Raw genomic sequence first — 16,020 nt, 5'->3', positions numbered from 1 at the left:
CTAGAGCGTGCAGTAGCAGTCAGCTTGCCACTGCAGGTATTAATAATAGGAAATATGAGGGCAGACAAAGATTACAGAATCTAACGGATTATTCGAGAATGGTGGATTTGATAAGCATGTAGTGGTGTAGTCATAATGTAAAAATTAGCTTCCAGCTCACGACAAAGAGTAAGCGGATCACGATAAGAGCGATAAACATAATTAACTGAAAATCAATTCCAAATATTGAAACTTATCATAAATGCTATACGCTACGGAAACGAGGCACTGAACAATGTCGTGATGCATAAAACACAATTCTTTGATGCATCCAGTTTACAGATGAGATAATATATAATGTAATCTAGCAGTTTTCTGGGGGTAACGTAGTGGGATTTACACAAAATGATCCGGTGACATGCTCGAGACACATAGACATCATATACTTATACATACATATACATATTTATCATCTTTTGTATTGTTAGCATGACGAAATCGTAAACAATATCAAATATTTGTTAGCAACCCTCGTAAGTACAAGATATTTGGAATTTCCCGTTACAAACGTCTAGGGCTTGTAGAGGGGAGTCAGTACATAATAAACTAAATGGGAGCCTATGTATTGAAAACGTGCCGTTTCCATTCTGCGACGGTTTCACTTCAGATGTTCAACCCTTCCACTTGTGCTTGAGGAACTGAATTAGGTGTAACGCAGTATAATTATTAGGTAAAATTTCGAAAGGAAACAGAACGAACTATTCATTTATCACTTACGGAAATTTGTTTGTATTAAATACTTAAACATTGGTGTTTACATTAGATCAAAAAAAAAAAAAAAGGAACATAGCATACTGTGCGTACAAACAGAACTGATGCATTACAACGGCTGCTCGACGTGGCGACCATCAAGGTTCTTACAGATAGTACCTACGGAACATGTTCTGGTACATACTCTCCATCCCACCTGCTGTCTCTTCAATTTCTAGTGCAGCCACCAAAACTCGTGCCGGCAAATCTTCCTCTGTCTCTACAGGAGTCTCGTAAATTAAACTTTGCATACGATCTCACAAGAAGTAGTCCACGGAAGTTAAATACGGCGATCCGGCAGCATTGCAAAAAAAATGGCTCTGAGCACTATGGGACTTAACATCTAAGGTCATCAGTCCCCTAGAACTTAGAACCACTTAAACCTAACCAACCTAAGGACATCACACACATCCATGCCCGAGGCAGGATTCGGCGGCATTGCAGTTGGACCACCTCGGCCTGTCCATCTTTAGCCATATCGTCTGCTGAGATTTCTCCGAAGTGCACGTGAGAAGTGAGGTGGCCCACGATCATGCTGAAACCACATTTCCTGAAGGACATTCAGCACGGGTCCAATACGTTTTGTAGGAATATCAACTACGGAGGACAAGGTAGCTTGAGTGGAAGCAGGTATGGCCCATTGGCGTGACCGTCCAAAATACCTGTGCACACGTAAATACCAAAGCAGTGCTGAAATACCTGAACATACGTGGCACGAGAGTTCTCGTCTGCCCAGACATGACAGTTTCGCAGTCTCTAGTGAACTTGCATTTAAATGTTGAAATGTGTGTGAATCCCTAAGGGACCAAACTGCCGAAGTCATCTGTCCCTTGACTTACACGCTACTTAACACAAACTAACTTATGCTAAGAACAACACACACACCCATGCCCGAGGGAGGACTCGAACCTCCGGTGGGAAGGGCCGCGCAATCCGTGACATGGCGCCTTAAACCGCGCGGCTAGTCCGCGCAGCTTGCATTCATCTGTGCACAGAACTCTACGCAGAAACATGGGTGCGTCGATGCAGCGGTGCAGGAACCACGTGCAGTAGGCAACGCATTGTGGAAAGTCGGCTGGATCCGTAGCGTGTACCCTTCGTAAGCTGTACAGGTGAAAGTGTTGCTTACTCAGAACGTCCCAGGCGATACTGTGACCAACACCCATTGCACGCGCAATTATTCGAGTGCTCGTTGACGGATTCTCCTTAGCGCGATGTATTACAATATATTCGGGCTTGCGGCGTTGCCGTGGAGCACCACAGTCTTGTCTTCTCAGGTTGAACGTACCCGTTTCTCGGAGCCGCTGCGTAGCTTGTGCAAAACGATTGCCGATAGCGTACTGCGTGGCAGAAAACTTTATTGATACAGTCCAATAGCGGCTCTTGCGTTACCTCGAGCTTCGCCATACACAAGAAGGACGTCTGTGTATTCCGAAACATGCTCATTGTGTAGGAGACGCACAGGCATTCAACAGGTCTCGCAGCAAGGCAGACGTTACGTTGCATCAGGTGACCGCCTGAGGCAGCACACGTCATCCTGCCTACCCTGCTGCATACCAGGACAAGCAACTCCGAAATTTATCTCTTTCCTCTTTACACATCTGAATTCAAACCGTCGTAGAACGAAAACGGTAGGTTTCCGGACATCGGTTTCTGTTCAAAATATTATGTACTTATTTCCCTCTACAAAAAGTTTGTAACAGGAGTTTCCGAATACCCCGTATAATCATAAGTTCTAGAAGTATTGTTCTGATTGGCACCACCTTCACCGACGTACCAGCTACCAGCAGGGCCCATGCTAATGTAGGCCGGGAGGCTGATTTGTCAGAGGGGTGGGGGCAGAGATCCAGTGGACTTAATTAGGATAAACCTGCTGCGGCCCGGCGTCAGCGAGTGCTATCAGGTGGTCTACAGACCGGTTCTGACGCCCTCGCGTGTGGAACGACGGCCAGTTTGCATTAAATACGGCGATTTCACTATGGCACCCGTCCGGTTATAATAATATTAATAGTCGTAATCATGTAACTAAGTAAATATGCCTGATTGGCGAGATGAAGAATTTAAAATCTAACTAACTGCGCTCTAAGCAGGACATTAGAAAGTTTGTGAGCATCGCTTGGAGATTTAAATCCCTGATTCGACTGGAATGACGTTCCTTCCCAACTGCTTCCTTCTTAGGGTCTTCATTTTTTTTTATTTTCTCAGGAACCGTGGGATACTTTGGATTAAATCCATCCTGTCATGAAATCTGTCACAGCGCAAAATAAAAAGAGTGTCACGTAAAGAAGCCTTTCGACTTAGATCTGAAATGCTGCAGTTTATCCCACATTTTTCAGCTCTACAGGCAGCCTACTGGGAAGTAAAATTGGTGAATAACGCACACCTTGCTAAATAATGCTTAAGGAAGATTTATCCAAGTTCACAACTTCCTTATCTCTAGAGTGTATGTTGTGGGATGACCGCTAGAAACCCTAAACACTTCACTATCGGCCTACGCTAACTTAGCGAGCTGACAATACAGATAATTCTTATCCACCTTTTCTACGCTAAGAAAATCATTTGAGAACTTGAAAGGTTACTGCTGAGCATAATGTCAAGGAGCATAAAAACATGAAAATAAGCAAAGCAAACAAGTTTTTGCTTTTAAATGCCAGTGACTACAGTGTTGCAGAGAGCAGCAGTCAGGTGCTGTTCAGGATCTGTCTTCAGTTCCAAATATGAGCTGCATTTGTTACAATGAATTGCAGTTTTTACATGTCTGTATCACAAACTGCGTGCACTGGTGTCTGTTGCAATCTATTTTCGTAATGTCTTTGCTGACGTACCTTTTTGTAGTGTCCTTGTTGATTTTATGAGCTACTCCATTAGCTAAGCCATTTATATTACATCAGGCATACAAATCTTCCACGACAACGTTTCAGACGTACTTCCTACATCTACATCATCGCTAGGTAATTCACATAGAAGTGCCTAGCAGTTCATCGAACCACCTTAAAGCTATTTTTCTAACGTTCCTCTCTCGAACAGTACGCGGTATAAACGTACACTTAAATTTTTCCGTGCGACCTCTGATGATCATTTCTTCCTATATAGGTGGGTGCCAATAAACTATTTTCGCATTCAGAGGAGAAAGTCTGTGAGTGATATTTCCTGAGAAAATTCAGCCTGAACAACAAACTCCTTTGTTCTAATGATTACCATCCCAATTCGCGTATCATATCTGTGACACTCTCTCCCGTATTTCGAGATACTACAAGACGAGCCCTTTTCTGAAACTTTTCCATGTCCTCCGTCAATCCTATCTGGTAAGGATCTCACACCACGCAACAGTACTCCAGAAGAAGACGGACAAGCGTACTACAGGGAGTCTTCAACTATTATAGTCCTGTCTTTCTCAGTTGCGTGTAATATTACGGTATATTAATAATTTTTACTTATGGACCGTCTGACAGCAACTGAATAAAACACAATTTTGGTGCCATACGCGTTTCGCCTTTATTTTCTGCAAGGCATCATCAGTGGCCTGGAATATGTACATATGTTAGCTATTTTATTTACATTTTTGTCAATGTGCCTATAGGTTATAAACAGTTCTGGTGGTTGGTATTTCCTATTAAGTAGTAATGTTTTGAACTGTACTTACAGGTTGCGTGGACAATTTCCTACATATTACGCTCCTGTTGCATTTTTGGTGTTGTTCTTCTTCTTATGAACGCCAATTTGCGGTTTTTTTCCCCATTCCACAACACTATGCACTGAACGCTTGTTTTAAAGCAATGTTTTGGTTTCTGTTGCCGACTGTCAAATGTTTTTGCCAAAGATCAAATGTTATTGCCAAACTTATGAGTGTAACTATTGTAGTATCTGTGGTCTGTTCGTGTATGCGTTTGTGTGTGTGTGTGTGTGTGTGTGTGTGTATTTTGGTGTTTATATATTGCTGTGTTTGTGAGATGATGTGGGGAAGAGTTTTCTTTTTTTTATTATTTTTTGTTTTATGTTATCATTTCCTTTACTGAGTGTAGTAGGGAGCCTGTGCTGATGTGTGTTTGTTCATTTATCACATATTTGTTTTCTGCTATGGCTTTCTGGATGTGGAAGTTTTCTTGCATTTGTATAAGATGTTTGTCATGGTAGCTTATTCTCATTATTTTCATTTCTTGTTCCATGTTTGTAGGATGATGGTTGTAGTGTTTTAAATGCTCTGCAAATGTGGAATGGTTTGTTTCATACTTCCAACATCTGATATGTTCTTTGTATCTTGTTTGAAAATTCCTGCATGTCATGCCTATGTATACTGCATCACAACTTTGACATTGAAGTTTATATATTCCTGATTGTTGGAATTTGTCTCTCTTGGTAGCTGGCTGGCTTAGGTGTGATTGAAGGGTTTGCCCAGGCTTATATGCTATTTTGAAGCCCTGTCTCTTTAGGATGTTTGCAACTCTGTGTGTTAGTTTATGTGTGTAGGTCATGGTGTACCATCTGGTTCTTTTCTGTGTGGTGTTGTCATTGTGTGTGTTTGTTGAGTGTGTTTGTAAGTTTTCAGCTTGTTAGTTCTTTTGTATTGTGGAACTGTTGTGATTGTTCTTTATTTGTGTTTTTATTTTTTGATTGTGGTACACAAGCTCAATCAAAAAATAAAAACACAAATAACGACTGTGTAGCCTAGGACTTATTGACGTTGACGAGTCCTCAGAAAGCTTCAAAGAAAAGGTGTTAAATGGCAAGATCAGGGCGGTCAGTACAGATCATCAAAACAAGAAATGACACGACGAGGGAAGTATCCGCGCAAAACCATCGGGGCGGTAAGGCAACTGCGATTGTCCTGATGCAACAAGTATCTTCGAGAGGAACTTTTCCAATTGACGCTCAAGTAACTGAGTTATCTTGTTACCATAAAGTTCGCCATTTACCGTTAATTCATTATCTGCCTCGTTTTCAAAAATAAATGGGCCACTGATTCCTGCGCACCGCAGAGCACACCAAACACATACGAGTTGGGGATGGATTTTTTCCTCATAAATCAGTCCTGGATTTTATGAAACCTAAATGGAGCAGATGTGCCTATTAATGAAGCCATCGAGTAGAAGTAGTACTCGTCACCGAAGAATATTTTTGTCCACAAAATCAGCATTCACTTTGTAATCACCACCTTCCCTCCATCTACTGTCCACATTAAACAATGTCCAGTCCAAGCAATTAATAAGCAAAGTCTTTTATGAAGATTTGCGAGGAGTGAAGATTACAATAAACTTTCTCGTTTACATAGCTTGTCGTCTTGAGATGGCTCCAGCTTTGATTCTTAAAGCTGAAAATCTCACATCAGGTCCTCACTGTTGGTTTGAACTAAATAAATCTGAAAATTGTTGTTGCACCATTTTTTCCGTAAATATATTTCCTCATATTTTAGTATATCATACAGTCTTTTGATTTTTCACATTAACAAAGCCGAAATTACATTGTTTGCACAAAAATACAAAAACGCGTCCGATTACATCAGGGGCAAGCTTACGACTCCCACACTGCGGAAATAACAATATTCCAAACGGTTTACAAGTTTTCTTGACAAATGAATTTCTACTAGTTTCCGTTACATTATTAATTTCGATTATTATTTTACAAATGAATCCAGGGATAATCTTAGTAAACAATACAGGATCGCGTAATTAATAATAGAAATTTTAAGTGTGCCAATAATTCGTAATTTCAGATGTTTTCTAAAACAATAAATTTAACTGTATATTCAGAACTGGTACTTATCGATTATAACATCGAAACTGAAATATTTTATAAAGTAATTCCTTTTCAATAATTTTAGCTTGAAATATAACATACTGTGTATAAAATTATATGAAAGTTTTCTGAAAGGCAACTGAGATAATACTGACCTGTCCAAAATTCGAAAAATAATACTGGTATCGACAAATACTGTTGAGAAAAGTAATGCTTGAGGAGGATGTCCCGTTACAACTTCTTGTTGTTCATAATTACAGCTAGTGAAGTCTCTTTGCTTTGTACGATATGTTGACAGAAGTTGCTAAGTCATGTGGATTTTATAAGCACGGAGAAGCAAATTTTTAATGATAACACGGTAAGGAGTGGTTGCTGAAACATCCAGTTCTCGTGCACGATGACGGATCGAGATTCCTGCACTCTCGGCCACACCCTCGCGATTCGCCACGTTTTTTGTTTCTGAATGATCATGAGCTTGTGTCGCGCGTTTCAAGTCACAACTGAACCAGCAGTTTCGACTTTTTCGATTATACTTTCAACAGCTGATGAATTTGTGACATTATTTCAGACGAAAATTGGACGCACTTCACGAATCGTAGCAACCAAAGTATCACAATTCTGATAGTGATGTTTAAGAATTAGGAAGCATTGTTATATCGCTACACGTTTACTAACTACTACTGACCTGTCACAGTTATCGACCTGTCCAATCAGGATAGCGAAAATGGCGAGCAGTTCAAATCTTGCGCTCTTATTTTACGACAAAAGACATCAACTGAAGCACATAGAACCATCTGAAAATTAACCTGTCGGTCCTAAACGGGAACGGTTCGGCTCTGATAAACAAGGTAATTACCTGTGACTGTTTACTGACCTTATCACCAGTAATAATAAGCATAGAAGGGAAAGCTGAAACGTGGAAGGACTACATAAACGGTCAATATTGGGAAAACAAACTTGAGAACAATATCACAGAAATAGAAGAAGAAACTGCTGAAGACGAGTTGGGAGACATGATACTACGAAATGAATCTGACAGAGCACAGGAAGACTTAAGCAGAAACAAGGTCCCTAGAGTAGAAAGAATTCTTACAGAATTATTGATGTTTTTGGGAGAGCCCACCATGGCAAAATTATTCAAGTGCTGTGTAAGATATATGAGACAGGGGACAGAACCTCAGGCTTCAAGAAAGAGGTACTAATTCCAATACAACATAAGGCAGGTGCTGACCATGAGTTTAACTGATGGTTCCTATGTAATGATATGAATTATTTACAGAAAAATGGAAAATTGTCAGGAGCCGATCACGGTGAAGACCAGTATGGGTTCCGAAGAAATTTTGGAACACGCGAAGCAGTACTAACCCCGCCACTTATCTTACAAAACAGGACGAAGAAAAGGAAACATACATTTATAGTATTTGTTCATTCAGAAAAGCTTTTGACAATGCTGACAACAAAATTCTTTGAAAACACGAAGGCACCACGGATAAAATTCAGGGAACACAACGTCATTTATAACTTGTACTGGAACCGAACTGCAATTGTAAGATTTTAAGGACATGATATGGAATCTGTTGTAGAGAAGTGAGTGAGACACGGTTGTACCATGAAACCAAATGTGGAAAGGGAATTAAAGTTCAGGGCGAAGAAATAAAAACTTTTAAGTCTACCGTTGACTTTATAATTGCGTCAGAGACAGCACAGTACTCTGAAGAGCAGTTGAACGGAATGGACAATGTCATGAAAAGAGATTACAAGATGCATATCAGCAAAAGTAAAAGAATTATTATGAAATGTAGTCGAATTAAGATAATGCTAAGGGACTAGATTAGGAAATGAGACGCTGTAAGTATGTATATTAGATTTGGTATTTGGGCAGCAGCTTAGGTGATGAAGGCAGAAGTAGATAGGATACAGAATGCAGACTGGCTATAGCGAGAAAAGCATTTTTGAAAAAAAAGAAATTTCTTAACATCTAATGTAAGTTTAAGTATTAGGAAATCTTTTCTGAAAGTATTGGGAATGTAGCCTTGAATGGGATTGAAAGGTTGACAATACCAGTTTCAGACAAGAAGAGAATAGAAGCTTCTGAAATTCGGTGCCACAAAAGAATGCAAAAGATCGGGTGGGTACATCGAGTGCCTATCAAGGAAGCACTAAATAAAATTCGGGGAGAAAGGTATTTGTGGAACAACTTAACGTCTTTTAAGAAGGGATTGATTGATAGGACACATTCTGAGGCATCAAATAATAGACAATTTGGCAACGTGTGAGGTAAAAATTGTAGTGCGAGCAGATTCAAACGTATGTAGCTTGTACTAGCTATTTAGAGATGAAGAGTCTTGTGAGGAAGAGACTAGCTGCGTCAAACAAGTATTTCGAATGAAGTCCACAATAATATACTCGTACAATCCAGTAGAAATGACATGGACAAGTGTTCTCTTACTGAGCTTGATAAACTGAAGTATTTGCCGTAAACGTGCCGTCAACAGGCCAGCGTACGGAAACTCTCTGAAGCGGAAGCCCTTCTGCAGGCGGCGTCTCGTTTAGCTTGCACAGCGCGGCGAGCCAGGCTTCACTGTACGATTTCCCGCCGGGGTGTTGGATTTCATTCCCCGTGTACCCCCATGTTAAACATCGGAATTGCGATTCACCGGATTTACAATGGCTTCCTCAAGCCTTCTCTTCCTTTCACTGCCTCTACTGGTCTTTCTGACTTATTTTTGTACCGTGTTTCCCTTATTAACCGACATTCCAGCGTGTATATCCTTGTTTCATTTTCCTGTTTTGAAAGACTCTGAGACACACACACAGTGATGCCATTTTCTGCCTCCGTTTTTATGCGTTGTCATCCATATAGACTTCGTCGACATTTATGATAGAGACGGGCAGACGAGTGCTTCATGTTGGTTGTGACTTAAACAAGAAAGGTTTATGATGTCGTTTAATGGTTTCAGTTTCAAACAAACTGCTCCAATACATAAGCCACATACAAACATAAATATAGCCTAAGTCATATTTTCAACATCCTCTCTGCTGTACGAATTTAAAGTTCTCTTGAAAGTTTTTATTAATTATGTTTCAGCCACCTGTAGATCTGACCTTTTCTTTATAAAAATAAAGGTTTTTGGTTTTAATATTAAGGGTAGAGTCTAGTTCTAGAGCTGATATGTACCTATCCTTTTGTAAGTACGTACACGTAAGTTTCGGTTAAATCGCAAATGCAGCTATCCTATGAAAGATACCAGCGACCTTTATATCAATTTCGAACATTCTAGAAATTAGAGACATGAAATTCTTTTGCTAAAACAAGAAAATTTAATTGTACTTCTATTGTTTATTTAGCGTTATCTCACTTCTAATTTGTCTTCCGTTTTCTGCGCTGCAAAGTTGAGTTATTCTGTGATTGTCTGCCATTGCATGTATTTTTCGGTGGCTTTAAATTTGATTAAACTAGGGTGTTTGACCTGTTCTACTGTTATCTTTGATATGGTACTCTCCTTTCCTCGAACTTTGACATGCATATGTATTCATCCAATATTTTTTCAGAATATTCAACAGCTGGAACAGCGAAGTCGGTAACGCATTGTTGGGAGACGTAATGAGCGAACACATACCGTGTTCAGTCATTGATTTGTCTTTGAACGAAGTACTGCGCTACGTTATCGACATTGGTGGCTGTTTGTTTCTTTACAATAAAAATATTGTTTACTACGCAAAATTTCATGTTCTATTGAAATGCAGAAGATTCTAAAAACGTACAGTGAACTAAGTGAAAGCTGGGTGTTTGCTGACATTGGTTCTCTAGCTTATTGTCGACTAAAAGCAGAAAGGCTTGCTCCTGGGCTGGAGGGCGTATGGCCAAACAAAGCCCCTGCAGGGCTGTCTGGGAAATCCCAATACCTTCTCTGGTGGCGACTGTGGGGGTTTTGTCTGAACTTTTGTCCTTGACGGCCAACAGGCAGAGTGCAGAAGGGAAGTGTTGTGAATTCCCGGAACGTCCAAATGGCGAGAAAATGTAGGTAAACAGGGCAGGCCCAGAACAAAGTCCGGGGCGGAGTTAAACTGAAGTCCGCTCTGCAGTTTCGGAAGAGATAAGGGAACGTTACAAAGGACACTTAACGGTGCGGGCAGCGACGCCCTAAGCGCTCCGTACGACGGTATTCAGTAGCTGCCGCTGAGGAATGGAAAAATACCTCGAGCATAAGGAAAGGCAAGTCTGTTCAAAGGACGCATTTCATCTGCAGAAGAAAAGAGTGGATGCCTGGAGTGTTGTTGTGTTGCTGTAGTCTCCCGTCTGAAGACTGGTTTATGCAGCTCTCCACACTAGGTCTACACTGTGCAAGACTCTTCATCTCTGCAAACTGTTGCCCGCTACCTGCTTATTGTATTCAAACCTTGAGCATAGATTAGTATTCCATCAATCTAAACAATAAACTCCATACAACGAAAATAAGTACCAGTACCATCCTTCATACTTTATTGTATCAATTATAATAACAAAGGAACATGAAAAAAAGAAAACTGCTTCACTCAGGGCAGTATCTTAAAACACTTCAGTCTTAACCCACGTACAGGAAGTAACTTTTCCGGAACACTGAGATAATCAACTAACCGAAGTAGTTATGTGTATGAAAGACTTTAATGCCAGAATTTGTTACTGTACGATACGAGATCGATCTCATGCTGTGTTATATCTTATATGTTAACACTTTCAACACTGCCCTCTCTACACCCGGCACTTGGCTGTGAACTGGAATATTTAATGAATGTTTGAAATTAGATTGCAAAGAACAGGAAAATGATAGGAATATGGTTCTTGCATCATTTAAAAGGAAAAAGTAAGAGCTTTACATGATAGTGAGTTTATTTTACAATATAAAATACAAATCGGTGTTATAATTTAAAAAAGAAAACACAAAAATATCGTGGATAAAAAAGTTTTACATGATCTCTCTCTTGAGTAATGCCATTATTACTGTATCTAAATTTAAAACAAAATATCACTTGACTGTCTAACTGCCGGTACCTGTAAACTAGAGTATTTTAGCCTTCGTGTGAAAATCCTGGAAACACTGTGGGACGCAAAGGCCAACGCCACAGTCCTTGTACCAACATCTACTTCCTTCCTGATGCGCTTACCCGTCTCTTTCTTCCCCCCTGTCTGAACATACTTTGCAGTACCTAGTAGTATTCACCTTGTTTGCAGTGGGTGGGACCTTCTCTGGAAAGTGCCTTGCAAATGTCCTCTCAATTTGTGAGGATGAAGCGGCTTGTTGCTGCAAAATATTTCCGCCCTTCTTAGCCAATTTCTTCCCCACTCTGTGAGTAAAGTCTACGAAGAATACATTCTACCTAGTGTTCTCTTTATATAAAATAAAACTGTTGACAGTTGACGCTACAAACAAGTGGAAAAAAAGCTTTTACCACCACTCAAAGTTTTTCGGGCAAACGGGCTCTTCACTTTACGGAGACATATACACTCCTGGAAATTGAAATAAGAACACCGTGAATTCATTGTCCCAGGGAGGGGAAACTTTATTGACACATTCCTGGGGTCAGATACATCACATGATCACACTGACAGAACCACAAGCACATAGACACAGGCAACAGAGCATGCACAATGTCGGCACTAGTACAGTGTATATCCACCTTTCGCAGCAATGCAGGCTGCTGTTCTCCCATGGAGACGATCGTAGAGATGCTGGATGTAGTCCTGTGGAACGGCTTGCCATGCCATTTCCACCTGGCGCCTCAGTTGGACCAGCGTTCGTGCTGGACGTGCAGACCGCGTGAGACGACGCTTCATCCAGTCCCAAACATGCTCAATGGGGGACAGATCCGGAGATCTTGCTGGCCAGGGTAGTTGACTTACACCTTCTAGAGCACGTTGGGTGGCACGGGATACATGCGGACGTGCATTGTCCTGTTGGAACAGCAAGTTCCCTTGCCGGTCTAGGAATGGTAGAACGATGGGTTCGATGACGGTTTGGATGTACCGTGCACTATTCAGTGTCCCCTCGACGATCACCAGTGGTGTACGGCCAGTGTAGGAGATCGCTCCCCACACCATGATGCCGGGTGCTGGCCCTGTGTGCCTCGGTCGTATGCAGTCCTGATTGTGGCGCTCACCTGCACGGCGCCAAACACGCATACGACCATCATTGGCACCAAGGCAGAAGCGACTCTCATCGCTGAAGACGACACGTCTCTATTCGTCCCTCCATTCACGCCTGTCGCGACACCACTGGAGGCGGGCTGCACGATGTTGGGGCGTGAGCGGAAGACGGCCTAACGGTGTGCGGGACCGTAGCCCAGCTTCATGGAGACGGTTGCGAATGGTCCTCGCCGATACCCCAGGAGCAACAGTGTCCCTAATTTGCTGGGAAGTGGCGGTGCGGTCCCCTACGGCACTGCGTAGGATCCTACGGTCTTGGCGTGCATCCGTGCGTCGCTGCGGTCCGGTCCCAGGTCGACGGGCACGTGCACCTTCCGCCGACCACTGGCGACTACATCGATGTACTGTGGAGACCTCACGCCCCACGTGTTGAGCAATTCGGCGGTACGTCCACCCGGCCTTCCGCATGCCCACTATACGCCCTCGCTCAAAGTCCGTCAACTGCACATACGGTTCACGTCCACGCTGTCGCGGCATGCTACCAGTGTTAAAGACTGCGATGGAGCTCCGTATGCCACGGCAAACTGGCTGACACTGACGGCGGCGGTGCACAAATGCTGCGCAGCTAGCGCCATTCGACGGCCAACACCGCGGTTCCTGGTGTGTCCGCTGTGCCGTGCGTGTGATCATTGCTTGTACAGCCCTCTCGCAGTGTCCGGAGCAAGTATGGTGGGTCTGACACACCGGTGTCAATGTGTTCTTTTTTCCATTTCCAGGAGTGTACATACCTGAATCGTCACTTGTACTTTCGTCTGGAGAGTACGAATCCTCTTTGTCAGAATCATCAACTTTAGATCCTTCATCTCCATAAAGAATATCTAAGATCTCTGCCTCCTTTAACTCGCTGCGCGATATTTTCGCGATCGTAAACACCTGTGAATGAACTGCAGGTAACTTCGACTTTGCAGTTCTCACAGCCGCTCCCAGGATGAGATAGCCAATAAGTGCTTGCCTCTTGCGGAAGAAGAATGAAATACGTCCACATTAGTTGACGAAACTGCTTCGGAGACGCGCTAAACGCGCTTACGGAGCCAAATGAGGGCTCGCCCGTACGGTATACGGGCGCCGTCGCCAACGTCAGGGCGCGTGCTGTAAGTGTTAAGCACTTTACAGACAGAATTACATCAGTGATGGCAGCCAGAGTGAATACAGTGAATTAAGTCTCTACCGATGAGGTGAACAAAGCAGCCGCCCAGAGTGCTGACCTTCGAGGAGTTATCAAATTCTGGGCGAAAACCTAAAAAAATTCAGTAAATTTTGTTTTCTATCAGTTTGTACTGTTAGCGTTTTGACATCCTGACTAGCAAAATATAACGGTAAGACCGTAGCTGTCGCGCATGCAACAGCCGCATCACCGGAGACGGACACATACCGATCCAATGTAGCTTAACAGCAACCGGTATGTTTGTACTGTTTCCCTCTAGTACAGCAGATTAACTTCTGTTTCGCCTTGAACAAGATACCAACAAACAAAATACGCAGTTCTTGAACATACATTTTCTTGTTATATGTACAGCGTGTTGTAATACATACGATATAAAAAATGGGTTTCTTAATTTTTGTCTATAGAGCTTGGTATTATTTTAACTGGGCTTCTATCAGTTGTAAGTGTGGACTGTTGAGAGAAGCATTACGGAGGGAAAATCGATTACAAATTGGCTCGTAGCTTCAGTTATCGGGGAGAGACTGGTGACATAGCACGCCAGTTAAATTTTGAAAGTGTTAGTAAATACTTTCCTGAAATAAAAACATGGAAATTACCATTGGATTGTTGAAAAGAATATCTTGTGTAAATCAGTGAGCTTCAGTTAATTGTTAGTCTTCCTAGTCAGCAAAATGAGTGTTTCCAACATAAATTTTAAAAATTCTATATACGTATTAAAAATGTCATATTCATATGAAATACGCTCTGCAGTTAAGCTAATCTCCAAACTTAACTCAGACTACCTTTAGTGTACACCCACAAACATTTAAACCTTAGATTTGTCACACATATAGCTAACTGATGACAAACACATGGAACTAAAATTTATGGAAGATGATTACTATGCCATCGCATTATAACAGAGAGCCAGTCGTTATTAATATTGTTGGTTCATGACTTCCTTTTATTTGTTACTTCGTTGATACGGTATTGGTCTACTGAGACTCGCCGGCCGCTGTGACCGAGTGGTTCTAGGCGCTTCAGTCCGGAACCGCGCTGTTGCTACGGTCGCATGTTCGAATCCTGCCTCGGGCATGGATGTGTGTGATGTCCTTAGGTTAGTTAGGTTTAAGTAGTTCTAAGTCTAGCGGACTGCTGACCTCAGATGTTAAGTCCCATAGTGCTTAGAGCCACTGAACCATTTTTACTGAGGCTTTTCTGTCTGATTAAAGTCATACTGAGACTATTGCCTTGCAACGTAAGCTACAACAACAATAATAAAAATTAGATTTTTTTTCAATGAAAGGGCTGTTAACGGAGAGGAGAAGGAGGGTGCGTCTTATACATTATTCGCTTAGTCCGCCGGATTTAAATTAGGCCGAGCCAATCAAATGTGAAGCGTTCTACTTCCTTTCGTAGATTCTCTTCTCAGGCTAAAATGAAGGAAAGAAAATCGTGAATAACTGAATATGTTCATACGGGCACTATAATTACATCTTGTATTATGATAGATCCGTAACCAAAAACTATGGTATCAAGCGAGATGGCGCAATGATTAAGACACCTCATCTGTATTCAGGGGAGCATGGTTACAACTCTTGTCGGCCCATTCTAGTCTAGGTTTTCCGTGGTGTCCCTAACTTTTTTCTCCTCATTGTTGGTCAGTTAGGTAGGATTCGGTCTCTAGTGAGCATAATATCGATGCGACGTTAAACCGTAACGATTCTTACCTCTCACGACAACACTGTGCTGCATTCACTAGTATTATTTCCAGAAATTCTGTATGTAGACAAATATCTCATAATGAATAACTAAGGTCTTGCGAACAACTAACAGGCAAAGAAAGGCAGTTTCTGAGAAAAATCTTGCACCAAGCAAAGAAAATTGAGAGTGCATGTGAAGGCACAGCCGTGAGCTACATTCTCATATGGATAAAATTGCGGAGGATTTATATCTATGGTCATCCGAAAAACGTGAAAGATAATCTAGACAAACCTTTCTATACTTCTCAACAGAAAAAAGTGAAGGAGTTTGTTTAGATAAAGTATTTCCCGATGTATGACCGCGTCATACGTGATAAAACTATCAGTGTTTCGGCTGCTGCAGACAACCTTCGTCAGGGCAAGGAGCGGAAAAGTTGTTAGATTCATAATACATGACGCTATCACAC

This window comes from Schistocerca serialis, chromosome 4 (assembly GCF_023864345.2).
Source record: "Schistocerca serialis cubense isolate TAMUIC-IGC-003099 chromosome 4, iqSchSeri2.2, whole genome shotgun sequence".
Taxonomy (NCBI): Eukaryota; Metazoa; Arthropoda; class Insecta; order Orthoptera; family Acrididae; genus Schistocerca; species Schistocerca serialis.
This window is presented reverse-complemented; position numbering follows the sequence as displayed.